This window comes from Lissotriton helveticus, chromosome 6 (assembly GCF_964261635.1).
Source record: "Lissotriton helveticus chromosome 6, aLisHel1.1, whole genome shotgun sequence".
In the NCBI taxonomy this organism is placed as follows: Eukaryota; Metazoa; Chordata; class Amphibia; order Caudata; family Salamandridae; genus Lissotriton; species Lissotriton helveticus.
The window spans coordinates 371296562-371324276 of NC_136067.1; the positions used below are offsets into that span (position 1 = coordinate 371296562).

The 27715-nt window shown below is 45.1% G+C and overlaps 1 protein-coding gene across 7 annotated transcripts in view; it reads right to left on the bottom strand.

The window, feature by feature from the left end:
* The window catches only part of HPCAL1 (hippocalcin like 1), a 1733702-nt gene that overhangs the window by 569872 nt on the left and 1136115 nt on the right, over positions 1–27715 (bottom strand). For 3 of the 7 annotated variants that reach the window (XM_078647808.1, XM_078647811.1, XM_078647809.1), the window contains exon 5: positions 2768–2804. The exons of the other annotated variants lie outside the window; for them this stretch is intronic. The gene's annotated coding sequence lies outside the window, so the exon portion shown is untranslated. The remainder of the gene's footprint in view (positions 1–2767; positions 2805–27715) is intronic. 7 annotated transcript variants of the gene reach the window in all.

A 27715-nucleotide genomic window follows, 5' to 3' on the forward strand; every position in this document is an offset into this window, starting at 1 on the left:
GATTCTGGAGAAAGTGGTACAGAAAGAGCTGGCACTGTACCTAGAGTCAAACCAGCTGTTGCATGACTCTCAGTCCGGCTTTAGAACCGGCTATAGTACTGAGACAGCGCTGCTCGAAGTCTCAGAAATCATCAGGGAATCAGTGGATAGGGGCGAGGAGGCCATGTTGGTCCTCCTCGACCTATCCGCTGCTTTCGACACTGTTTCCCATAAAAAACTTACCACCCGTTTACAACAGCTAGGGGTTGGTGGGACAGTGCTGGCCTGGATCACTTCTTTTCTGTCTAGCCGTTTTCAAAGGGTTACGTTGCACCCTTTTGAATCCGAGGACAAACCCCTCCTGTGCGGAGTGCCCCAGGGCTCTGCTTTAAGCCCATTGTTGTTTAATGCTTATGTGGCTCCTCTGGCCAAGGTAGTTGAGTCCTGGGGTGTCAGGGTGGTCTCCTATGCTGATGATACTCAGCTTATCTTTTCCTTTCGAGACCACTCTGACTCTCTCTTTTCCAACTTTAGAAACTGCCTTGGCAACATTCGCACTTGGATGTCAGCCAATCATCTTGCCCTCAACACCGATAAAACGGAGGTCCTCTTTTTTAGCAAAAAATCCCCCCCCCCTGCAATCCTTTGGTGGCCTACCATCTTGAATCCTCCACCCACTCCTGTTCAGGCAGCCCGTAACCTTGGCTTCACTTTTGACAACTCTTTGTCTGGAAGTGCCCAAGTTAACAAAGTGGTAGGGGCCTGTTTCTCCAAATTACGTATGATCAGGAAAATCTTCCCCTTCCTCCCTCAATCTTCACGCAAAACTGTGGTCCAGGCACTTATCACCACCCACCTAGACTATGCTAACAGTCTATATGCAGGTGCCCCCCTTTACCTTATCGACCGTCTGCAAATAGTTCAAAACTCGGCAGCCCGGCTCATTGGTAATATCCCCGCCCGTACCTCAGTCAGAGCCTACCGAGAAGAGCTGCATTGGCTCCCTATTTTACGACGCATCGATTTCAAAATTCTGACCCTGACATTTCGCGCTATTCATGGAACTGGCCCGGTCTATCTGAGAAAACGTCTCAAAATCTCTGCTTCAGTCAGGCATCTGAGATCTAATAGCCTTCGTCTACTGATGGTACCAAGATTCAGGCTTTCTCGGAGTGGCGGCAGATCTTTCACCGTCACTGCCGCTAAGCTCTGGAACAGCCTCCCACTTGATCTCAGGTTTTGCGAATCTGAGCCTGCCTTTCGACGCAAACTCAAGACTTGGTTGTTTACTAAGCGTTAGGGCTCGGTATTGTCAGACCATTTTTACTCTCCTAGTCCCCTGTGGGATATGATTCTAGTTTATTCTTTAGGGGGATAATCATGTAACTCTAGCGCCGGGACACCTCCGCCGGAGGTAGCTGTGCGCTCTACAAGCTTCAAATAAATAAATAAAACTAATCTAGACTGGAAAACTACAAAATGAAAGTAATACATAAAAAACATATGTATAAAGATAGAAGAAACACAAGGCATAGCATATTAGCATAACAGACAAATTTAAGAGGTCTGTTATTGAAAAATATTTAGTGATCTAAATTATAAAGGACTAAACACTCTACAAAAATGTTGGTGATGAATTTACTCTAGAAGACACTTCATGCAGAATCACAGTGCAGACATTTGAAAATGTGGTATCTGATACAGGTCAAATCGTAGTTGATCTGTTTACATATCCAGCTTAAGGACCTTAAATTACCATACACTCTCGGACTGCCATGCTAGGTATGCCTATGTGACAAGAAGGAAATGCCGCATAATGTAATTTAAAAGCAATCATGACCCTCTAGCTTAACTTTGGGGGTTCAAATGAGAAAAGTTTAAGACATGCACAGAGGATGAAGGGGGCATTATGATGCTGCATCTAGCTAGCAGAATATATGGTGCAATGTAACTAAACAAAAAAAAAAGGGAAGAGGAAGAAACACCAATGATGATTCTTTACCTTGAAAACCCAGACAAAGTGTTATTTCAGTCATCAGCTTTCCTAGGTACAGGCCTGACCTGTAATTATTACAGCGTGCGCAGAGGAAATTAGATTACATGAATAAAAATACAATTTTACAAACAAAAAACAATGAAAATATCTAAACCATGACAAAAGACCCCTAAACCGGCCCTAGGATTCTTGTTTCCAGTCCAGGTAGGACCTGGCCTGGCAGTTAGGGCTGGACTGTTCCTATTGGGTGCAGGATCAAGACTGATTTGCATATGGGTGGGTCTAAACTGGAATGTCATGGTGAGCAAATAAATGATGGGTTTAGGCCCAGATCTCTATACTGGGGTGAATTTATGACATTGTTTTGCATTCTGTCCTTAAATTGTTCTTTTTCAAGAGTTTTACGACTCAGAAGTGGATAAGATATATAATATGTTCCACATTCATTCTCCAAGAAATCTAGAAAAGGACTGAATTTTCATATTTGATTAAAAAACATCATTATTATAGTGGGACAGAAACTAACTTCAGACAACTAAAACATCATTAAAGTTGCCTTCTTGGGCCAATTAGCAAAGCATCTTCTGATTTCATTCATGACAAATGTAAGGCTTTCACATCTGTTCTAATATTGTCTTTCTCATAATTGACTTAATGAGCTTTGGAAGATGAAGATGATAATTTGCAGGTGTTTGGCAAAATAATAGAATGGAATTTGTTTTGTTCCACATATAGTAATGTTAAATGTATATACAGGTCTTTGTCGTTGTTGTATTTGTATTGTATACTTACCCTTGAATGTATAAGTGTATGTCTCGTATCAGACAATCTGCAAAAAATAAAAAGATTTATAAAATGAGGTATTAAAAGGTTAAATAAATAACCAGATCGAGATGGATTGACTCCAGTGATCATTGCTTTAACTGGCAAGCATTTAAAATAAGAAGTAGCCGGGTACACTGTTGTGCACCACTTATTTCAGCCCCACCTGGCTACGGGTTTTTGGGCCAAACTCCCCTTTTTGTCCATATGGACACTTCTTAAAATTTCACCTTTCCGGAATTCTTTGCCGGAATTCTTTGCACTATCTTCTTTGGACATGGTGTTCCCCAGGAATGGTGTAATACACTGCAAGCAGTGATGCAGAAGCACTCCTTACTTCCAGCACCTTCCTAGGTTTCTGGGTTGCTGCCGAATTCTGTATTTGTAAACTTCCTGGTCTGACATCATTTTGCACCCAGAATGCAATTTTTCCTATTTTGCTATTTCCTATTAGGAAATCACAATTTTGCAATTTCCGTAGTTACAATTTCCTAATTGTGAATGCGTAGGAATTGCTAATTAGTGAAATTGGCGGTGACATACAGTTTTGCGATTCCCAAATAGCAATATCTATGAATTCACAATTTGGAAATCACAAATGCGAAATGTTATACATATGGCCGTATAGTCTCAATAAACTCTTTACCTCAGCATGGCAATGTGCAAACTCTAATTCTGTGTGGGTGCCGCAACCATTATAATAAATAGTTTTGTGCAACTTTGCACTCTCTTCAGAAAAGGTGACATCAGTTCTTAATTTTCTAGTCACAAAGCTCAAATTCTTCATTTCAAATGTCGGAGCTGGTGTGCAACTTGCATATGTTTTCATGATATTTTGCTCCTTGTGGCGGCCAGCATGGATCTGAGGTAAGAGGGCAGGGATAGGGGCAGAAAGAGGGGAGATCATGGCTATTGAAAAATAAAATACAAATCTTACTTTCTCACCAATTGTTCGCCGCATCTCTCCTCTGTAGTCCTCCCTCGCTGGCCTGAGAAGGAAGCACACCCATGCTCCCAATCAGCCAATCACAACGCTGCCTTAGCAGCATCGTAATTAGTCTCAGCGCCGTGTTTTGGTGCTCAGACGCTGACTGGGAGCCTGGGCATGATCTCCACGTAAACTGTAATGCAGACTGCATAGAGAACATGCAAAGTGTGCAAGACTGTTTGGCCAACCAAGAGGGCCGGCCAAGCAGTCAAGTTAATATCTCCTTATTTTTCCTTTATTTCACTGCTAAAAAGCAGTGGGGCAATGCTCCTCCACCTTAGCGGAGGAGCCACCACTGCTTCTCGTGAGTAAAATGCTGTATCACCTATAATCGAACCTGTAACATCATCGAGCCCGCAGTTCAAGCCTGGATTCTGATATGGGCTTGCAGAGCATTAGTGTCTCAAAATGCCAATCTGTGGTTTGGCTTACTTGGGGAAAAGAGTGGTCTAGCTGAGAAAAATGTAACCTCTTTCCATACCACAGTTGAAATGCTATTTCTCTGAATTCTTTAAGTTCAAAAATTACATTTAACTGTACACAAAATAAAAAAAAAGCTTATAAATTAGTTAACTGTTTCATATGCAGATGTTCATGAATCATGACAGATTTTGTTTTGCCAGAGCTTGAAGCATAGGTTTCCTTCTTCCAAGAATTCCAGCCATTTCAAAAACATATGAAAATATGTTCCACGCACTGACTGGGCGTCTGTCCCAGAATGAAGATTGCTAAATAAATTCAGAACGTTTTTATTGTTTGTGTTCATCATCAGCACCTAAAATCGAAGGAGTCGTGCAGGCTATAAAGGCTGCGTTTCATTTACAAAGCAAATCAAACGGTTTCCTAAACACATAAGCCAACATTGAGGGCAGTCACTCAGCCATGACTGGTGGCCTGAAGTCATTCTCCCTGAGTGGCACCCCAGAGGTTTCCAAAACACAAAAATAATTGAACCTGCGATTTACTTGAAAACCATATCAACCTTGTAGGATGCTGAATTGATCCATTTCTATTACATGACACATTATTAAATGCTTTGCCCCATACCACTCTGAAATTAAGACATTTAAGTAGGCAGCGCGATGGAGATTATTACATTAGCCTGGTAACACACTGAGTATCACATCCACCATGTTATTCCGGCACAGTGGCATCCACAGGCGTCTGCTCAGGGGTGAATTTGGCGAAGGAAATCTACTTGGTACACACATATACCTATTTGCTACATCAATAAAACAAATGTATTTGCATAACTGTGGCTAACCCTTTGATTTCCACCCTGTAGGTGACAGCGCATACGCCGTGCTGGACTACATCTTGACACCGTACCTCAACCCACCCACACCACATGAGCAGAGGTACAATGCGGCACACATCAGCACACTGAATGTGATAGAACGCACCTTTGTAATGCTGAAAAGCTATTTCCGCATTCTTCACAAGACTGGTGGAGTGCTCCAGTACAGCCCAGAGACATGCTGCAGGATCGTGGCTGCATGTGCCATGTTGCACAACATTGCCACCAGAAGAGGCATACACATCTAGATGTCTGACAGTGAGTCTGATGAGGACGACCAACCACCCCCACAACACCGACAGGTGCATTTGGCGAACTCAGCAGAAGGGCAGAGGAGACGTGCACATATCACCTAACATTATTTCTGAGGTAGGTAATGATGAGCCATAACAACTAAATGGTGAACACAAAAGAATGTATTGACATGAGCCCATGCCTAGCCAAAAACATATAAGTGCAAAATATGACTGTGATTGCATTAAGGTCCAGAATGCCCACTTGGCTGACATGACTACAATGCCCATTATGCATCTGGTGTATGAGGGAAAACGTGGACTGGAGTTTGATCTGTACACTTTGATTTGCCTGTGTGTATGTGCACGATTATACATTACGCAAAGGGTTATGCTTGCCTGCATCTTACCTTGTGGGGTACTTGGTGCGCGTGATGTGTCCAGCTGTGTGACTCCAACAACTGCTTCAGGCAGGAATGTCGCCTTCACAAGGTCCTCCAGGACTGTGTTGTTGGGTGCAGTCGATGGTCCCCCTCCTGTGGCACCTGCTTCCTTCAGTCTTTTGGCTATGCGCTCCTTGGCACGTATTCTCAGGTCGTACCACCTTTTTTTAAGTCATCAATGCTGCGGTGTGTGACACCCACAGCATCCACTTTTGTCTTGATGCGCAGCCATATCTTTCTTTTTTCTGCCTCTAGCACTTTCAGAGACAATTTGCCAAAGAGCTTACCTCCTCAATGAGATATTCCAGTTCACGCTCACTGAACTTCATTTTCCTCTTCCTGGGTGTGGCACTCTACCCAGATGCTGTTTTCTCCATCCTGTGTCAGACAAAGTTGCTGCATACATATTAGGAAGTGTTTCAGATCAGCTCCAGCACTCTGCCTCCTCCTCTGAACTCCTCTGGGCACTGAATGAAGCATGGGTTGGATGACTTCCTGGTTGTGATGTCATCAGCCTGCTTCCAATGCGACACGCTGTTTGCGATTTTCGCTATTAGCGTAATCGCAAATAGTGATCTAGCTAATATCGATATTGCAATTTGGGATTCACTGGTTTTGCGCCTCGCATTTGTGTCCTCGCAAAGAGTTATCGCGATTATTTGCGAATTGATATTTCCTCGCGAGTAGCTTCATGCATTCCGGATAGCGATTTTTTAATTGCGATTCCTTATTTTTCGCAATTAAGACATCGCTATTTGGAATTTTGATGCATGTGCCTGTGCATTAGGTAAACATTATCTGAATTAAACATTATACCAGGTTTCTCCAAGAAGTAGCTCGCCACCTACTTGGAGGTAGCTCCCCTGAATACAAGCATTTGGTTAGTTCTATTATATGTACAGCAAAATTAAAAAGTGTGTATTTGAGACAAAATGCGTGTATTTTCAGAATTCATAACCTGATGTTTGGAGAAAAATGGTTGAATTTCCAAAATATCTTTATAGCAGATAGTTATGCGTTAAATCATGTGACATTGGGTATAATTATTACTAATATTAACTCGGTGTCAGCGCATTGAAGCTATTGTTATTGTACATTACAGCGCCTTAACATTCCCAGGATTAGTAATGTGCTCTATAAAAGTATTTTCTTTCAATCATTCATGAATTATCTATGTGGAAGCACTACACTTTGATAAAGCATTTTTTACATTGCTGCTGGCAAGCATTCCTGATGCACTGAAGTGACCACTGATGATAATTTTGCTTATGGTGGCCACTAACATAATCTTGTCTGACGTGGTCACTATTAGAACACTAATAATATCAGTGGCTCATGATGATTCTCACTGAGTCAATCAGAGTCAGAAAATACTTTATTCGACTCTTAAAGAGCCATAACATATTGCACATACATAATTTCATTTACAAAACGAGAAAAACGAGAAAAACCAACAGGTCCACATACACAATAATTACAGATTATAATCAGTAGTTTATATTTGCTACAAATCTTAAAAGTAGTAAAAAGATAAGACAGTATATAATTTCAGTTGTTTCTAAGGAGAGTAAACATTCGAATGCCAATTTATGGTTTCTAATCCCAGCAGTAAATAAAAGAGGACGAATAAACTATTTCCTCGGGGGGGAGGGAGGGGGTGTATAAAAACTGCAAAATAAAATAAACTGCATAGTGCTTTGGCATGAACGAATATCGGAAGGGCATACTGGAACTGAAGCAAACCATGAGCCTTGGGTAGGGAAGGCAAATTGGTTATGGATTGTTTTTAACCGTAACCTAGTCAGCAGAAATTTCCGCCTTTCATTTATATCAATTAGTAAATAAAGTGCTCGTTCTCTTTGTAGCTGGGAAAGAGGCTCTGGATAATTAGTCGTATTACAAGTAATATCTGTCCGCTCATGATTTTGGTAAAAAAAAGTACTTTAATAGAGGTGGACGAAACCTTCTTTAGGGTGTCAGGGATTGTATAGTATTCTGTTACACCCATTTTAATAAAATTCTTTTTGACATAGCTTAACCGTGGTATATCTAGGCTCTTATCCAGCTCCATACAATCAGTCAGTATTGTCCTACAAAGGGTGGCCTCAGGGTTTTTCCAAATGTTTAACCAAAGCAGCAGTTGTAAAGCAATGTTATCTTCCAGGTAACTCATTCCTACTTCATCATGGCTGAAAGCAACAGGGAGCCCTGGGGCACTGATAGAAGTCTCCTTACAAACTTATTTCCTGTTATTTGTAGTGATATAGACTGAACATAAGTACCACTCATTTCCAAAAAAGGTTGGATACCCCTGCATTATACAGTATGCATTTCAACCAGTGTAACAGTATTATTGAGGTTTGTGGGGCGGGGGTGGTCTATAGAGTATCTCAATCACATTTGTTCTTCTTTTCACACCACCATTACACCGATTTGCTTTCCACATCTTGCTGATATCCTTCATCTGCCTATCTCACACCTCATCTCTTTCCTTTTAGTGCCACATCTCTTCCCGACACACAACACACCCACTCACCTGTTAGCTCTGCATTTTCTGTGACTTTCACCCTGTCAATATTTTTAGAAAGCTATGTATCTCCTTCACACATGTTTGTAGACAAACATTGCACAGTGTCCTTTGTGATTGAATGAGCATGCATTCTGAACACTACATGATCCACTGCAGTGTGAGAAACTCACACTCCCTTCAGCCTCAACTCCAGATCTCTCCATCGTGGCCCATTATAAATACTAGGCCTGGGCATAAAATGTCATTCCGCTCGCGGAATTTGCGATATTTGGACAATTTTGCGTTCCGCTGAGAACGCGGGAATGTCAAAACTTCGGCGATCCGCCGTGAAACTGAAGTATTTTCTTGTTTGCGCTTTAAAAATGCATTATTGCGCACGCGGTAGTGACTTACCGGGTCGCTGTGTTCTCCGACGAGTTTTCCTATCAGTTTGCGTGCGCCACAAGATGTTGGATTGTTGCTAGCCGGTCGCGCTATCCCGCGAGAGTTTGCGATCGCGAACACGTCATTCGACCCGGAACAGGAAATAAGCATTGCAAGCAAGATGGCCACGCCCATTAGCGACCGCATGGGCAAGTTAGAGATATATTTCCCCGCAAGCATGCAAAAACACATCGCGAACGGGGGGGAAAAGCAATCTCCGCGTCTTCGTGAAAGTTCCGTGCGGTCACGGTGATTTAGAGAAATTTTGCGATAATTTGCGTAGGGCAACTTCGCAAATTCCGCCCACTAGAGGCGACTCAGTTCAAAGTAGGCAGTGTATAAGAGTAATATGCTGCACAAAGAAAATGTTCAGAAACACAACATACCGGAAAAGGCAAAAACCCATAAGGAATGCTAGATTACATAACATGAACTGTAAACAGGAACTACATTGCTGACATTGATTACCTTAAAAGCTTTTACAGTCATTGATCAGAAACTGATCAGTATTTTTGGATGTTAAGTTAAAGATATGAGTGTAGAGTCAAACAGGGAGGGACCAGTTTTAATGTCTGTTTGTAAATACTGCTGGATCTGACCCAGGAGGGTTCCACCCAAATTTAAGGCTCCGCTGCACTGTACTCATTTGGGCCTGAACAAAAATATGAAAGTGAGTACATGTAAATTCTTTAATACTTGTGACACTGATTTCTGCTTGTTTGGTTTGCCAGAGGTCAAGGCCCATTATTGGACACTTTGCTTTCTATGATTTCATTGTTCACTTTTTGTGTTTTTAGTCCCAGGTAGAGAGGGCTTAAGCTGTCTTCCAGAGCTTGTGCGTCCAATACGCAATATACACAGAGAGGCAATGGGTCAGCTACCCTGTCTATTCTTCTTTCCACTTTGTTAGAACTGGGGGTCTCTAGTTGGCAGGGGTAGGTACCACTGGCCAAATAGGGACCCTTGCTTCTAGTCAGGGTAAGGAGGAAACCCTCTGAGATAACCCCTGCTCACCCTCTAGTTAGCTTGGCACGAACAGTCTAGGCTAACCAGAGGCAATGTGTAAAGTATTTGTACCAACACTCACAGTAACACAGTGAAAACACCACAAACTGACTCCACAACAGTTTAGAAAAATAAAGGTATTTAATCTAAACTACACAAGACCAAAACGACAAAAATCCAACATACACAGTTCAAGAATATGGTTTCAAAAGAGTTCTTAAGGTTTGCGATAAAATAATTCACAGATGCGTGAAAAGTTACCAGTTGCTTCACGTTTACTCACAGTACCTTTTAGTTGCGACAAAGGTCCTAAAGCAGAAGCTGGTGCGTTGGAAAACAAGCGATGCATTGCTCCTGAGACCCTGGGGAGGCGATGCGACAGCCCTGCTGCAGCAGCGGGCGTGTTGCGACGAATCCGGTCTGTATGGGGAGGAAGGCCACTTGTATGGATTCCGGTGCGGAGGTTCCGTAGGAAGTTTGTTCTCGCAAAAGGCACGATGCGACAATCTTTGGAGTTGCGACGATCTCCGGGGTGACGATGCGTGGACCAGCGGTGATCTTCTCTCTCACAGCTCCTCGACGCAAGCGGTGCGGCAATCTCACCCAGCGACGACAGGCTCTACGACGACACTCGCAGCGATGTTAGACTTTCCCGCACCGGTCTGGTGCGTCCCGCAAACGAAGGATGCGACGGCTCTGTCAGCGGCAACAGGCGCTGCGACGATCTCGGCCTTCGTAGCGGCGGGAATTTCCTCGCACTGTCGGGGATGCGCTCCGCAGCGAGTGATGCAATACTTTTCAATTGCAAAAGTCTCTCAAGCTTAGTTTCAAGCTTCCCAGCACAGGTACAACTTCCAAAGGCCCCACAACTGGATCAAGTACTCTAGGAAGGACAGAACTCTCTCAGCAGAGTTCAGGGAAGCTGGGGAAAAGTCCTTTTGTTCCTGGTACTTCAGAACAGGGAGCCAGCTCTTCTCAGGACCTTGGAGATTCCTTCAAGACAGGGGACACAGCACAACAGCAAAGTCCTTCCCCTCTCCTTGGCAGCAAAGCAACAGTAGGTCAGTCCAGCAGAGCAACAGCAGGACAGTCTTCCTTCTTCAGTTTCAGCTTTCTCCTTGGCAGAGGTTCCTTCTTGATTCCAGGATGATCTAAATTTCTGTTGTCAGGGGTCCTATACTTATACCCCTAAAAGTCTTTGTTCTCTTTGTGCAAGTGGGCCCTGAGCCCGGTCTGAACCAGTGTTCCTTGAATACTTTGTTTTCTTGGCTTCTCCTTTCCTTTCAGAGTGAGGGGCAGGGTCGTCAGTCGCGCAGCAGGAGGTGGAGCCAGCATTGTGGAAGGCAGGCACAGCCCTATTCAGGCCCAGGTGCTAACTCCTCCCACCATTCCAGTTGCAAATGCAGTCATTCAGCCTAGGGCTGACTCAGCCAGCCTCCTGGGGAATCCCCAGCCCCTGTCACTCTCAAACCAGACAGTCAATACACAAACAGGCCAAGGCACACAGAAGGGTCAGACAAGAGAACAGCAACTTTCTAAAAGTGCTGTTCTCAAACACAGGATTTAAAAACAACCTTTCCTAAAAGATGTGTAATTAAATTCTGAGTTCAGGGATACTAGATACTTATGTCCTATCCTGTTCCTGTGAGAAGAAATGCTGGTAGCCACTGTAGCCAGCATCCCCCACGTTAATCTATGGAGCAAGATAGCCTTACAATAGTGAAAAACGAAAATGGCTGCCATTCACTACCAGAGCATGTCACCTGCACCAGTACATGCTCTACCTTTCACATACACTGCATCCTGCCCAGGGGGGTACCTTGGGCCTTCGATTGGGGTGACTAATGTGCATGAAAAGGGAAGGGTTAGGCCTGGTCAGTGGGGACACTGACCAGGAGGACATGGCAGTTTCTAAACTGCACACAGGCACTGCAGTGGCAGGCCTGAGACACCATTTTAGAGCTACTCCTGTGGGTGGCACAATCAGTGCTGCAGGCCCACTAGTAGCATTTGTCATCACCAGCCCTGGCACAACCAGTCCACTTTACTAGGGACTTCATGGTGATACAAATATGCCAAACATGTATATCCAATTAGAATAACAATTTACATAGGGAACACTTACACTCTGGCACTGATTAGCAGTGGCAGAGTGTTCAAAGCATCTAAACCAGCAAAACCGAAATCCAGCACAGCATCAAAAATACAGGAGGTAGAGGCAAAAAGATAGGGGGAAACCATGCCAAAGATGCCAGGTCTAACACACTTGAATTGACATTTTGGATCAGCCCACGGGAAAGTCATCAGGCAGTGCAATTGTTACTCATAGCATATGGAGTGCTCCCTCTTTAATGTGCTAGTTGTAAAGCAAGGTGTCCTTTTCTACCGGCTTGGTGTTGAGGTCTGCAACTAGGCCCCCCAGTGAGATCTATTTCTCATTACAGAAAACAGTCAAGAGTATGTTAAGGTCGCCAGCCCTGCACCAAGGCTCCACCTGGTACCGGAGGTTCTGTGCCAAATGGAGTTTGGGGCACTTGGACACTTGCAGTTGAAGGAGTCACACTTCTGCTCTTTTTTTTCTGCTAAACTGCTGGGACTACACAGTCAACCAGGCATGACGAGGAAGGATGCCTCCTTGCTGGAAGGGGAGATACTGTATTCCAGGGCCTAGCTGTCATGGGCAAATGGGAGGAGGTGTCTCAGCCGTGCCACTGTAGCTATCAGTTCTTGTCCAGAGAATGTCATGCTGCCAGTCCTAGTTTTGTACCAATCCTGATTAGTAGGTGTGGTAGATTTCCTGGTTCAATTAAAGCAAATGCTGATAGTCACAGAAAGAGCCGACTTTTAAAATACAAGCGCAGAACTGGATACATGATGTCTTCTTAACATGGTTTGATACAAAAAACTTAAATGTGTCCTACAAACATTTTTTTATACCATTTAAAACTCTGCATGGTTTTAATATAAAATGATGCCATATTGCAATGATTGGTGCTCGCACTGTAGGCTCGAAAATCCTGATTGCCACAGTGAAAGTGTCTGGCCATAATTGTGTGAGCACTAAAGGGCCAAAACCCGTTAAGTCTTGCTCCCTACTCTGCCCCCGATGGTCAACTCTCTCCAACTCTTCAGTGATACTCTCCTTCACCCCCAGAGAGGTTCCTAAACTTCCAGTTCCAGTCAAGACTTTAACCGTCAGCTCCATGCACATAATGTTATGTTAAGTTTATTTGTAGTGCGCACAGCTACTCCAGCCAAGGAGCGTCCCGGCGCATAGACAAGGAGAAACATAACACAACAGGAAAAGACAAGACTTAAAAGGGGCAGCTAGAACAGAAAAGTTTTTATTGCTTTCCGAAAGGTCATAAGGTCCTCCAGCAAACGGATTTCAATCGGAAGAGAATTCTAGGTTAATGCCGCTTTTACGCTGAAGGAACGACCCCCCATACGACTAAGCCTGAATCTGGGGACTACAGCGAGGGCCTGTCCTTGAGACCGGAGGGTACGAGTGGGGACATAGAAAGAAAGACAACTGGCCATGATTTCGGGACCTATACCTCTCAGGATCTTAAAGGCCAGACAAAGGACCTTAAAGAGAATACGCTTCCTCACTGGAAGCCAGTGTAGGGAGCGAAAGACACTTGCCACCGGGCAAAATCTGGGCAGGCCGACAATCGATCTGGCCGCCGCATTTTGGACCCGTTGCAGGAGAGTTAGCTTAGCCTGGTTGGCCCCAGCCAGAAGAGAGCTAGCGTAATCCAGGCGAGAGATGATAGTGGCCTGGATTACCAGCTGTCTGGTTGGGGCATCGAAAAATTTAAGTACTGGTATTAAGCCTCTCAGCAGACCAAAGCAACAGGCTGCTGTTTTTTTCGTATGTCCTACAAAGGTAAGGCCAGCGTCCAGCCAGACTCCCAGATTTTTCAACTCCGACACCGGGGTCGGAGTAGGTCCCAACTCTGGTGGCCACCATTGGTCACCCCACAGCTCCACTCCCCTACCGACAATCATTACCTCCGTTTTAGTGGCATTGAGCTGGAGACAGTTTCCCGTCAACCAGCTGGCCACCGCCTTCAGTCCATCCTGGAACCTGGGGGCATCTTGTTCCGCGTCCCCGCTGAGAGTGACCGCCAGCTGAGTGTCGTCGGCATATGAGACCAAAGTTAGGCCCCACTGCCTAGCGACATCAGCCAGCGGTCTCACATAAAGATTAAACAGCGTGGGGCTCAGCGAGGACCCCTGCGGAACCCCCATGGTCAGAGGCTGGAATTTGGACTTTAAGGGGGGGATGGCAACACAGAAGGAACGATTGCCGAGGAAGGAGCGGAACCATTGTAGCACCAGACCACCAACACCAATCTCCTCGAGCCGATGCAGGAGGATGCTGTGGGATACCGTGTCGAAGGCGGCGCTGAGATCTAACAATATCAGCGCCGCCGTTTGACCAGCATCCAACCTTGCACGGAGATGTTCCACCATCACAAGAAGAGCGGTCTCCGTGCTGTGTCCAGCACGGAAGCCATTCTGTGTGGGGTCGAGAGCGTTGGTCCGGGCTAGATGTTCTGACAGGGCCAGATTGACATGAGCCTCTGTTATCTTTGCCGGCCAGGGCAACAACGAGATAGGACGATAACTTTCAGACTTAGACGGGTCCAGGGAGGGTTTTTTAATGATCGGGGACACCACCGCCTGCTTCCATTTAGTTGGAACTACACCCGACTCCAGGGAGAGGTTGACAAGGGAACACACTAAAGAGCGTCCCAAAAAGGTCTGATCTCTGAAGAGAGCAGGCCTTACTGGATCAGATGGAGAACCAGATTTAACTTGCAACGCAAGTTTGTCAAACCCATCCGGGGTAAGAGGGGGAAATGAGAGCAGGGTAATCTGATGAGGTGTCCCATTGGAACTTCCCAGGCCGATCCCTGTGCTGGGGAATGTCCGATAGATTGCTTGGACTTTTCCCAAAAAGTATGAAGCAAGGGATTCGCAATGGGAGATAGAGCTCACGGCCGCAGGGGTAGCCCGCTTCGCCATGAGATCTTTCACGGCCTTGAAGATGGCCTTCGACGGGTTAGTGCTGTTTCGAAATTCTGCGGCATAGAATGCCGCTCGGGCTCGGCAAATAGCCCGATGATAGAGCTTGACGGACGCGGCGTATGCAGCTTTTAAATCAGCCCCATACGTCTTTCGCCATGCCCTCCCCGCCCGTCTACAGGCTCCCTTCAGGGCTCGTAGGGCGCCGTCATACCAGGGACTCGACTCTCTGATATTGATTTTACTAGATACTATGGGTATCAGAGTGTCCAGAGCCCTGGTAAGCCAAGAACAGAAGAGGTCATACCCCTCTTCTACGCCATTCAATGGGCCCAGCGGCTCCTCTGACAGAAGACGATGGAAGTCTTCTAGCCTGAGCTTGTTCCAAAACCTCCGAGGTACCTGTCTAGCTGAAGAGATAGGGGGAATGACCGATATGGGACAAAGAATGGACACCAAGAAATGATCAGTCCACTCTACCGGAGAAATAGATGTAATTTTGATCTCCGGCAGATTGGTAAAAAAGGGGTCTAGAATATGTCCCCCAGTATGAGTAGACTGGGAAACCAGCTGGGAGAGTTGAAAGGCCTCTAGGTCTGAGGAAATGCTGCGTACCGTCAGATTGGAAGGGGTGTCGAAGTGAAGGTTCAGATCACCCATGATGGAAAAGTTGGCACAGTCAGTGACTAAAGTGCCAACAATATCGGGGAACGCATTTCTGAACCCCACTTCGCTACCCGGCGGACGATACACAACCAGCCCAGAGAATGTAAACTCAGGGCTAACCGAGACCTTGAAGGAAGCACTTTCGCACCCGGCAATGTTGAGGCCACTCCACACACAGGAAAAACTGGACCTGACTATGAGAGCTATACCCCCACCTCTAGAAGATCTATTCAAGGTGAACATAGAATAGCCAGGGGGGCATGCTAGATTGAAAATAGCAGCATCCGCTTCCTGGAGCCAGGTTTCAGTAATGGCAAAAATATCAGGGGCTTCATCCTCAATAAGATCGTAGATGTTCTGATGATGTTTCAGTGCCGATCTAACATTCAGGTTTAAGATCCGCAAAGTGGGGAAAAAATCCCTGATGCGGTGAACATCTGAAGGGTTTTTCCGGAGGATGGACCCCGGAGGGTCAAGCTCCCACCCGTTGCAGAGGCAACGGTACGGCCCACAGAGCGGGTGAACAGGCGGGAGATTACATCTACGACTCACCTGACCGAGGGAGTATAAACGCTCTCTAGAATATGTCAACATTGCGACATGGGGTAATGGAGTATCTGCCATAGCCGAACAGCCCGCAGCGTCCTGCGCGACCTTAGCGCAGACGGGCAGGACTCTGGCACGACTCCGGCCACGCGGAGGCGCGCCCGCTACGCGAGCCCGCTACGCTAGGGGAGGAGCATTAAATAGGCGTTCCCCCGCTGGCGCATGCGCAATGAAGCGCTGTCAGATCTAATGCCTCTACCCCAAACAAAGATGGCCGCCCACCCCAGGCACCGGACACGCCAAGCGGCGGTGATGTCACAATTTAAGTGCGAGTGAAGGGAGATGGTAAGCGAGGGTCTAAGACCTAAAAGAAAGAAAAATCGTTAAAATGCTTCTCAGCGAGCGCAGTAACGCTCCTGTCAGCTGTGCGCTCCTTGTCAGGGGGAGGAAGACCGGGGACTCACCTTAAATAGGCGTTCCCCCGCTGGCGCATGCGCAATGAAGCGCTGTCAGATCTAATGCCTCTACCCCAAACAAAGATGGCCGCCCACCCCAGGCACCGGACCCGCCAAGCGGCGGTGATGTCACAATTTAAGTGCGAGTGAAGGGAGATGTAAAGCGAGGGTCTAAGACCTAAAAGAAAGAAAAATCGTTAAAATGCTTCTCAGCGAGCGCAGTAACGCTCCTGTCAGCTGTGCGCTCCTTGTCCTGATGTGTTATGTCAAGCAGGGCCACCACAATGGTGAATAATGGCAGCCTGCCACCGTAGCTGCAATGTTGTTTTCCCAGTGGAAGTAAACTGTGGTTAAGCGCAGGACCTCTATGACTCCTGAAGCCTTTAGAGCCACCCGCCATAAATGTCACTACCGCCACAAGGGAGTGCCCATCGTTAGCTACTCTGCCCCTAACTATCTGCAGTGTGAGGGACCTTCAACAACACAGTTGCTCCAAAACTCTCCCAAATAGCAGTCATCTTGGAGCCCAGCCTGTCACTCTAAAGTGTATCCGCATACCAGTGCTGTGCAATGTCAGCACAGCGGTGCATGCAAAAAGTGTAACACCAGTGACATCCGGCAGGGAGGCGGTGTACAGACAGCACTAACAGGCAGACGGGGTGTGAACTGAGGTAGATTTTTTATTTTATTTGCTCAGCCACTTTGTTCATATTTTTTATGTTTAAATTTGTTTTTATTGTTGCATCAGTAAGCGGGTAAAGCAAGCTCTTCCTCAGATGGCATAGCGTCAATAATCAGCCACTGTCAGCTATTTGTGCAACTTATAACAAGGAACTTTCCTCCATCCCCCAAACTACCCTCCTTTGCCCCCCCACCACACCACCGGGTGCCTGTGTGAACTACTATTACCACCAGGGTCTTGCAGCGTGTGCTCCTTTAGAGTTCAACCCCAGCTGAGTTATACCGATGGCTTAGTCAAGCTCAACACTTTTAGATATCTATGGCAGGTAAGTTCGGTGAATTCCTGGGAAACATGTGTACTGAACTGTTCATATCTTTTAATGAAATCTATTGAGCAGCACGCCTTAAAATCTATAAAGTAAAGCAGAAAATATAACAAATAAGAGGGAAGTCAATATTTGGGGAATCACTCTACAGGTACATTGTCCAACACGATAACCGAATATTTCTGTAATTGTGCTGTAGAGTACAATACAGCAGATCCTTATTGCTGATATTCACAGCTCTTAGCAGGGGATTGACCAAGTGAGTCAGAAACTAGTTGATTGCTTCATTAGATTGGCCCCTGATGTTACTACAAACCACTGTGCTTAGAGAAAAATCTAAAAGAGGAATTTGCCAAGAAATCTTAATTTTCTTTATTATGAGAGATGGGTTTATTTAGTTGAAGTTTCATTTACACTAGTGAAAGCGGCTGAGGGGGCTTCCCGCAGTCAGTAACTAGCTTATCTTGGATCCAGCAGAGGGTCGCTGTATCAAAAAAGGAGCACCTACGCTGGGGCACACTATTTGGTTCACACCGGAGGCCACTGTGAAATCAGTAAATCTTCAGTGAGACGAATTGGAGATACAAATCAACTTATCCTGAATTCAAAGTCACAAGTGGTTGTCATTGATTGAGAATTGGGGGAACCAAATAATTTAATTGATTGGACTAAGGCGAAACCATACCCAAATAAACTGTTAACCTGTATCGGACCTATATCCTTCCAGAATTATTATAATTGTTTATAGATTTGAAATAGCAGGCAGGAGCATGTCATGTATTTCGACGTCCAAGTATTGTTAGCCTTGACGTATCACAAATTGCTCCTCAATGTTCAATTGTGGGAGATGAACAAACTACTGGTGAGCCTAGATGAATCACATCAAATAGATCTGAATCTTCTGCTAAAACCCCAGAAGATACCTTGATAATGAAACAATCAACTGCTCTTTGTTCGAGCTGGTCTTGTCTAAGAAGTAACCCTGGGCGGAGTTTGCCGAGTTCCGCTATGCGGAACTCCGCAAAGTGCACAAAAAACGCCGTCACGCTATGCGGAGCTTCGCGAGCGGCAGAGTTTCTTAGCTAAATGCAGGTCGTGGAGATTGTCAGTGCCAGGTGCTTCTCCGCACTGTGCAATAATCATGAACGGCATCATGCACAGCGCAAGTGGGCGCTGCTTCTTTTCTGCCGTTTGAGTAGGTTTTTTTACTCGAGCTGCAGCTTTCTCAATGCGAGCGGGTGGTTTCTCAATGCGGGCGGTTGCGAGCATACACAACCACTCGCAATGAGAAATCTGACTGCGGCGTTGAGAAATCTTGCTGGGAGGTTGATTTTCCACACTTGCGCTCGCCAGCTTGATGTTGACGATGTTGACGATCGCCAACGAGGAAAAATCTCGCCGGGAGGTGGAATTTCCTCACTCGCGCTCGCCAAGTTGACGTTGACTAACGTGAGCGGGGAAAACAACTACGCGTAGCAGAGTTTTTCGGAACTCTGCGAACTCCGCGTAACGCGGATTGTAGACAACTCTGCAAACTCCGCGAGCAGAGCGGAATTCACTGTCCATACTTACTAAGAAGCATAAGAAAACATTTTTCCTATGAAAAAAAAAAGATACATTCTTAAAATATTTACAAACAATAGAGGAACATTTTTCCCAGGACTCGGTAACAACACCTGAAGCCCAAATAAGGGTGACAATAGTATGCATTTCCACAAAAGTAGTACTATGATTGAGACAAAGTCTAAAAAAATGACCAGTCACATAAATATACCATTTTTGACAGATCAAGAACCACCAACGTAATTTCTCTATCCAGTGTTGCCGGTTATGAGGTCCAAAATGATGAAAACCATAGGCTTATTGTGAGGCTTAATTTGAAAGATGATAATACTTCTGTGACCTCAGTGGAGCACCAGAGACAAGAAACAATGAGACAGGGACTGAGGTCTATTCAAGCACCTTGTCAAAACACTAGCACAGCCTGGTGGCACTTGCAAAGGATTTTAACTTAGAAGGTTGACACGCTAGCAATGCAAATGTTTCATATGAAATGGATTGCAGTGGAGAAAATGGAAGGGCTATACAGGTAAAGAGTAGGTATGGGCGGAAAATTTGTTCCGCTCACGGAATTTGTGATTTTTTGGCAATTTCGCGATCGGCGAAACACGCAAAATTGCCCAAAAATCCGCAATTCGCAAGCTGTCAGATTTTTTTTCTTGTTCGCGCTTCAAAAATACAATCTCGCGCGCGAAGCATTGATTTACCATGATTCTGCGTTCGCTGATGAGTTTTCCTCCCTGTTCGCGTGCTCTGCAAGATTTTGGTAGCTGGCCAAGCGACGCCGCGATCGCGAACACGTCATTGCGACCCGAAACAGGAAATTGCGAACGAGAACACGTCATTGCGACCCGAAACAGGAAAAAGGCATCGCTAGCAGGCTGGTTAAGTGTAAACAACATGTTCACGACCGTTGCGACCGCATGCGCAAGTTCTCGTTCCCGAACTGGTAAAAAAATCTCACAAACTTGCAAAAAAAAATTAAAAATCGCAAGCTTGCGGAATTTTGCGTTTTTTTGCAAATCGCAAATTCCGCCCATGCTTAGTAAAGAGTACCCAGCATGCAAACACCAGGAGAAATTACTGCCTCAAAGGACTGTGTCTTTTCGTGGGGGAGGCTATTTCCTATAGTGGAGGCACCCCGAGAAGTGGTCCCAGAAATATTAAATTCACTGCAATAACAGGGGAAAAAATCAACCTTTCACCATGCAGGGACAATACTGCAAAATGATAATTTGATTATTGCAAAAGCTAATAGGTTTTCACAGGAAGTAGATATCTCCGAATAAGGCCTTGACTCAGATGCTGAGCAGTCATTCAGTTATGAGGCCTCTCATAAATTGACTTTTTGTCCTAAGTACAAGCCTAGAGTCTACTTTGATATATCCACAGCAATAAAGTCAGATTGTTAGAAACTCAATTGGAACTGTATCACTTGGCGTCCGAGGACAATGTTTTTTATTGAGGTTCATCAACTAAAGTCTTGTAGCTTGATGACATTTGCAGTGTTCACATGGTCCAATCTATAAATGTCCAAATATGTTAAAGTTTTAAAGTAAATCAAGTTTAAAAAATATTCAAGGTGATTGATAAATCCAAAGTGCCAATCTCCTGGAACAGTACTATGGGCAGACCAGTGGCCAAAGTTCATGAAGAAAAGCATGGGAATTGTGACCCTGAGCTCAAGGGAGCATTGCCAGCGAGTGTGGGGCCAGAGGCGTAGCTAAAAAGAACAAAATATTCTGTAACCTTTTTGTTGGGATTTCACATACAGGTAACTCCATATAAAATATAATACAAACACATTGAATGAAAAATAAACACAACTTAAATTTCTGTGGGAAATGCATTTCTTCTGATTGGAATGCTCGGTTGGTTAATGCAATCACTTCAGAGGTCTATGGGTGTAACCAGGCTGCCACTGATTTGAATCCCGGTTGGTGCACTCGGGAACTAGTGGCATGTATTTATGGTGCGAAGTGGTCGAAGCGTGTGACAGAAAGCACTGTCAATATGTGTTTAAATTGCATTTATATAGTGCTTACTGCCCATGATGAGGCATTGAAAGTCATCAGTTTAAAAAATCTAATACATGTAGTAGGATCGGCTGCACATAGTATAAATACGCTGTCACAAAATTTGCAAAAAGATTGTGCTTAAATGTTTACATTGCTGCACCTAGTGCAAATGTTTTTTATAAGCATGATGGCACATTCCAGATGCTATCAGTTAAAGCCTACACTGGCTTCCAAGCCATCTTTAGAGTCGCTGATCAAACAACTGCACACATTTATATTTGTTTCAGGTAGCAGGGACCCTGGAGAGAAGGCTTGTTTCATGTTTAGCTGCCTCTCCCTTCTGTTTCTTCGCATTAGGGGAGACACTTCTTCTTCCCCTTTCAATCTGAGGTTACTCAACCGTTCAGGAACAGCTGTTTTTTCATAAACAAGAATGAGAACTGTTTTGATCAAATTAATAACACTTGGGAATGTCGTTCTGTCATTCCCATGTCCACTTAGACCTCTGGGGTCGACAGAGTTAATTGTGATCGAACTCATACAAGTCAAAACGAGATTAGGGTTCAGTTGCCCCTGGAATTGCTCTATGAAAGATCTTTTCATAATTGCCTGTGTAAGGAAGTAGATTCATCTCTATGAGAATCGCAAGCTGCTGTGCTTTAGGACCTCTGGTGTACGGACCTATGTTGTGAGTCCCACTAGTGGAGTTCATCATACTGTAAGATTCTGCTAAAAATCAATTTAAGCTGTAACCTTCATTACTCCCTTTGAAAATAAGTTGTGTTGGCATGCATCTGGGGTAAGAGTCTCAGCAGGTGACACATGAACACGTGTACACACGCATGTGCAAACCGGTGCGGGGTGATTAAGGAATACTACTGTCTGACTCCCCCTTGGCATCTGTGCACAGGTGACACTGTGGCTGACGGAACACAGAGCAAATTGGTTTAGGTCTAAGATAATTCAATTGGGAATAAGAAAAAGAAATGGTATTTTCCTTTTGGCTCAGAAATGAAGTCTGCAGTATTTTAAACTGTTTTTACACTTTGAACAAAGTAATTCCAAAGTGTAACTTTTGATAGGCAAGAGATAGGAATCTCATTGGCTTGTCTTTCCCTACCAAGGTGTGGACCACAAACAAATATGCAGAGTTGATTTTACATTATACGCTTTTGTTTCACAAATTGTAAAATCTGAACGTTTCTCTGAGCCAGCCATAAAGGAATTCATGTTTTGAACTATCCTGCTCGGCCAGTAGTTGCACTGTTCACCATTTGCAAATGTAATGATCCCCCCAAACAAAAGACCCATTCTGGGTGATGAGCCTTCTCTTGGCAGGAGAATGGGGTGCAGGTAATGTTTCCATGAGGTCGCAACATCTTCGTGACACCAGTACAAAACAAAGGGGCAACACAAACCGTAGGACCTGGGTATGTTTGTTACAAAAAACAAGGTGGTCCTAACAGGAAAAATGAGTACGATTCAACATAACATACCCATAAATATGAAACATACAAGCAATGAATTCACTGTTTTTGTAAATAGAAAAATGTATTCGATACACAGATTCCAAAATGAGTAATGGGAGGAATCCAATTTTAATGTAAGTACAATTAATGTATAGCCGTTACTCCGTGGTGGATCAAAGTGAGTGAAAGGTGGAGTGCTTGTGATTAAGGGGCCTATTAGGATGGCGGACGGACCTGCGTCCGTCCGCGACCCCAGAGGTGGAGGGACCGTCTGCAGGGGCAGCGGCGGTCCCACCGTGCGAATTAGGATGTGACCGCCACCCTGGCGGTCACATCCTGTATTTTTAACAGTGCGGCGGGTGCTGCTTGAAGCAGCACCCGCCGCAATGTTAAAACTGCAAGCAGTGCATGTGCATGCACAAAGCGGCAGGCACCGCGCGGTGCCTTTTGTTTTGTGCATGCAAATGCAGGGGGGTACCATAGGTACCCCCCATGTGCACCCCCACCCCCCCTTCACCCTGGGGGCCCGCAACAGGCCCCCAAAGAAAAGACCGTATGCCTTTTCGTGGCGGCATTGCCGCCGCGGAAAGGCATGTCCCAGGGCAAATCCTAATATGGCTGGCGGTGTCTGATAGACACCGCCACCATATTAGAGCTTTTCCGCCATGGTCTCGCAGCGGAAAAGCGGCGGACGGTCTCCCCGTCCGCCGATGACCCCCCCCGCCATCCTAATCTGGCGGGGGGGTCTGTACACACACCGCAGCGGTGAATCCGCATCCTCCGGGCCGGCGGTGGCTTCCGCCGGCCCGGAGGTTGTGGATTTACCGCAATCATAATCGGCCCCTAAGTGAGGAAATTGAAAAGGGAAAGACAGTACATACAATAGTTACAGTTTTTCACGTATGCAACCTGTCTGTAGCATAATATACAAGTAGGGACTCCACAAAATGCAGATGCAATAAATGGCTAAATATTAACCCACAAGTGAATAAATGTATCAGTACAGGTTAGAGAATGTTGAAAGTGTCGATGTTTCGACCCCACAGGGATGAACAGGGCCAATTATCCCTCAGGGCCCTTTCCACTGCAAACTTCGAGGAAAACAAATGTGATGTGAAGGTCTATTTCTCGAAAGAGGGAAAACATTGGGACACTGAATAACAGACTATGGATATGAAGGTTTTACCAATTCAGGAGGACAAAAATGTCAAAATAGGTTTATACTGCAATAGACTATGGTCGCATATGAAATCTGCAGGGCACGAGACAGCTCAAGATCCTTGACTAGACAATACAATCTAGGGTGAGAGTGCTAGAGTTTGTTCTAAATCTGCAATTTCATGTGACAAATTCTTTTTTAATACAAATGATTTTTATAATGAATATATTCGTAATTGATGAATTGATGTGTCACTTAAAACAATTTTGCCTAGATATTTAGAAATGTGTTTATTAACATTGTTTTGTTATTCCACATGTTTTTTGGATACACCATTTTATCAAAATGGATGCTGTTTTTTTAACAACTTTATTGACATTTTATGATAACATCATACTACATTATTATCAGGAATATAGGTTGTTGTCCGTATCAGGGGAAATGTTTTGCATATTCCCTAAATATATAATCATGGATGCGGGTTGTATTGTTCTGCATATCTTGCTCCTACTCATCACCCCATCCAATCAATGTCACTCTGCAAGTTTTCTCCCCACACAGACTTCACAGAGCTCAGGACAGTAATGCCATTTGTTATTTTTCTTAGAGAGCATGTATTGTGAACGAAGTATTTTCCTCATGACCCTAATGTGACTTTCTGATGAACACTTTTACTGGAAGTTCCCGTGCAGGTTTGCTAGCACACTAATAGTCTTAGTTTTAAAAGGTTGCTTATTGTGTTGTTCATCTCCAGACTGCAATGTTGCTGTGGAAGCTAATAGAAGATTTCCCCAACCTAAGAAATGGTTAGCTTTATTTTTGGTGTGACAATCATTTCATCATTCTAATTTGTCCAATATTTGTTTCGTCATAGGACTTTGTCCATTTCTCCTAGGGTTTTGTTGCTTATTAGGACTTATAATAATACTTATTTCTGAATATGTCCACTGTATCCAAGCTTTTATGGCTTATATTTCTGCACTTTTCTGTACTGCCTATTTTAAGATTTTTGTAATAAAGCTCTTTAACTTTTCATCGATCTACAACTCAGTTTTTGAGTGGTCGCAGTAACTATTTAATTTACTCTGCTAAATTGTTGGGCCATATGTAAAAAAAAGGTGACTCAGACAGCTAGATCATCCGGGGCCAGGAGTTGAGCTGCCAGCGGTATATTTTTGGGTTATCTAAAATAATGGGGTTCAGTAAAATATTGAGATTTTTGCTCCCACAACAATGGTAGCAGAGGATGGTTGCAAAGGAACACCTCCTTTTCAGTAGGTGTCACCAAAAGATTATTCAGTGATTTTTGAGTTTTTGATGCCCAGTCCAAAGGAGAATGGAGGTTTTAGGATTCTATCAAAAAGTCTAGTGCTGGAGATTCTCGAGAACATTAAACTGCAATACAGTTCATAAAAGCATAAAGTGCAAAGCGGGGACATCTGGTCGTGCTTCACCGAGGTAAATTCAAATGTGGAGTGCAGGTCAGATACAGGATCACGGAGGCCCCACTGAAACCAATAACTTTATGGAGGATGAATTCCTTATGTATGAAAGTTTTTGTTTCATACTTGCAATTCCTAGAGGGTAGCAAATCGACCTACCTCATGAATTTTATTGAGGTAGGTCGCAGTTTGAGACCCTTTAGGATTGCCTGCCAACACAGGGATGGTGCCCTATTGAGGTCAAGAGACCACCATGACTGTGATTGCCTTTGAATAAAGTTTATTTTTTTATAAATGCAACCCGTTTTCCTTAAAGGGAAAAAGAGATGAGTTTAAAAAAATGAAACGTTTTATTTTAATTTTTCAAGCATAGGCAGTGGTCCTGGGGACTACTGCCTTCGCTTAAAAAATATTTTTCAAACATTCACAAAGGGGAAGTGTTAGAACTGGGGGTTTCTAGTTGGCAGGGGTAGGTACCACTGTCCAAATAGGGACCCTTGCTTCTAGTCAGGGTAAGGAAGAAACCCTCTGAGATAACCCCTGCTCACCCCCTTGGTAGCTTGGCACGAGCAGTCACGGCTTATCAAAGGCAATGTGCAAAGTATTTATACCAAAACTCACAGTAACACAGTGAAAACACCACAAACTGACTCCACAACAGTTTAGAAAAATAAAGGTATTTAATCTAAACTACACAATACCAAAATGACAAAAATCCAACATACACAGTTCAAGAATATGGTTGCAAAAGAGTTCTTAATGTTCTTAAGGTTAGCGATAAAATTAACCACAGTTGCGTCACGTTTTAGCCACAGTACCTTTGTTAGCGATAAAAAGTTCCAAACCCAGAAGCTGTAGCGGTGAAAAACAAGCGATGCGTTGCTCCTGAGATCCTGGGCAGGCATTAGCGACAGCCCCGCTGTAGCAGCGGGCGTGTTGCGACAAATCCAGTCTGTATGGGGAGGAAGACCACTTGTATGGATTCCGGTGTGTAGGTTCTGTAGGAAGTTTTCTCCCGCAAAGGCACGATGCGATGATTCTCAGGTGTTGCGACGATCTCCAGGGCGACGATGCGCGGTCCAGCGGCGATCTTTCTCTCGCATCTCCTCGATGCGATGGCTCTGCGGAGATTCTCGCAGCGACGTGATGCAATGATTTCACCCAGCGATGACAGGCTCTGCGACGATGTTTGCAGCGGCGGAAATCTTCCCGCTAACGAAGGGTGCGACGCCTTCAGGCAGCGGCGACAGGCGCTGCGACGATCTCGGTCTTCATAGCGGCGGGAATTTTCTCGCTCGGCCGGGATTGCGATACATGTTCTGTAGCAAAGTCTTTAAAAGCTTGATTTCCAGCCCCCCAACACAGGTATAACTTCCAAAGGCACCACACATGGGCCACGCACTCCAAGGACGGAACTCTCTCAGTAGAATTCAGGGAAGCTGGGGGTGAAGTCCTTTTGTTCCTGGGACTTCAAAAACAGGGAGCCAGTTCTTCTCAGGCCCTTGGAGATTCCTTCCTTCAAGCAAGGGGACACAGCAAAAAGCAAAGTCCTTCCCCTCTCCTTGGCAGCAAAGCAACAGCAGGGCAATCCAGCATCACACGGCAGGACAGTCTTCCTACCTCAGGTTCAGCTTTCTCCTTGGCAGAGGTTCCTTCTTGATTCCAGGATGATCTAATTTTCTGTTGTCAGGGGTACTTATACCCCTAAAAGTCTTTGTTCTCTTTGTGCAAGTGGCCCTGTGCCCGGTGTGAACCAGGTCTGGGTGTTCCTTGAGCACTTTGTTTTCCTGGCTTCCCCTTTCCTTTGTAGGAGGTGGAGCCAGCATTGTGGAGGGAAAGCACAGCCCTGGAGCACTTTGTTGACATGATTCCTTCTCTCCTTTCACAGTGAAGGGCAGAGACATTAGACGCACCACAGGGGGTGGAGCCAGCACTGTGGGGGGCGGGCACGGTCCTATTCAGGCCCAGGTGCTATCCCCTCCCACCACTCTGGATGCAGATGGAGCTATTCAGCCCAGGGATGGCCCACTCAGACTCTGGGAGCCACCCAGCCCCTGCCTCTCACAAACCAGACAGTTAATTCACAAACAGGCCAAGGCACACAGGAAGGTCAGACAAGAGAACAGCAACTTTCTAAAAGTGCTGTTCTCAAACACAGGATTTAAAAACCACCTTTCCTAAAAGATGTGTTATTAAATTCTGAGTTCAGGGACACCAGACTTTTATGTTCTATCTTGCTCCTATGGGAAGATATGCTGGTAGCCACTGTAGCCAGCATTCCCATGATAGCCTATGGGCAAGGTAGCCTTAAAATAGTGAAAACAAAAATGGCTGCCTTTCACTACCAGAGCATGTCACCTGCACTAGTACATGCTCCACCTTTCACATACACTGCACCCTGCCCAAGGGGGTACCTTGGGCCTTCCATAGGGGTGACCAATGTGTACAGAAAGGGAAGAGTTAGGCCTGGCTAGTGGGGACACTGACCAGGAGGACATGGCAGTTCACAGACTGCACACAGGCACTGCGGTGGCAGGCCTGAGATGCAATTTTAGGGCTACTCATGGGGTGGCACAATCAGTGCTGCAGGCCCACTACTAGCATTTGTTACCACCAGCCCTGGCACACTTAGTGCACTTTACT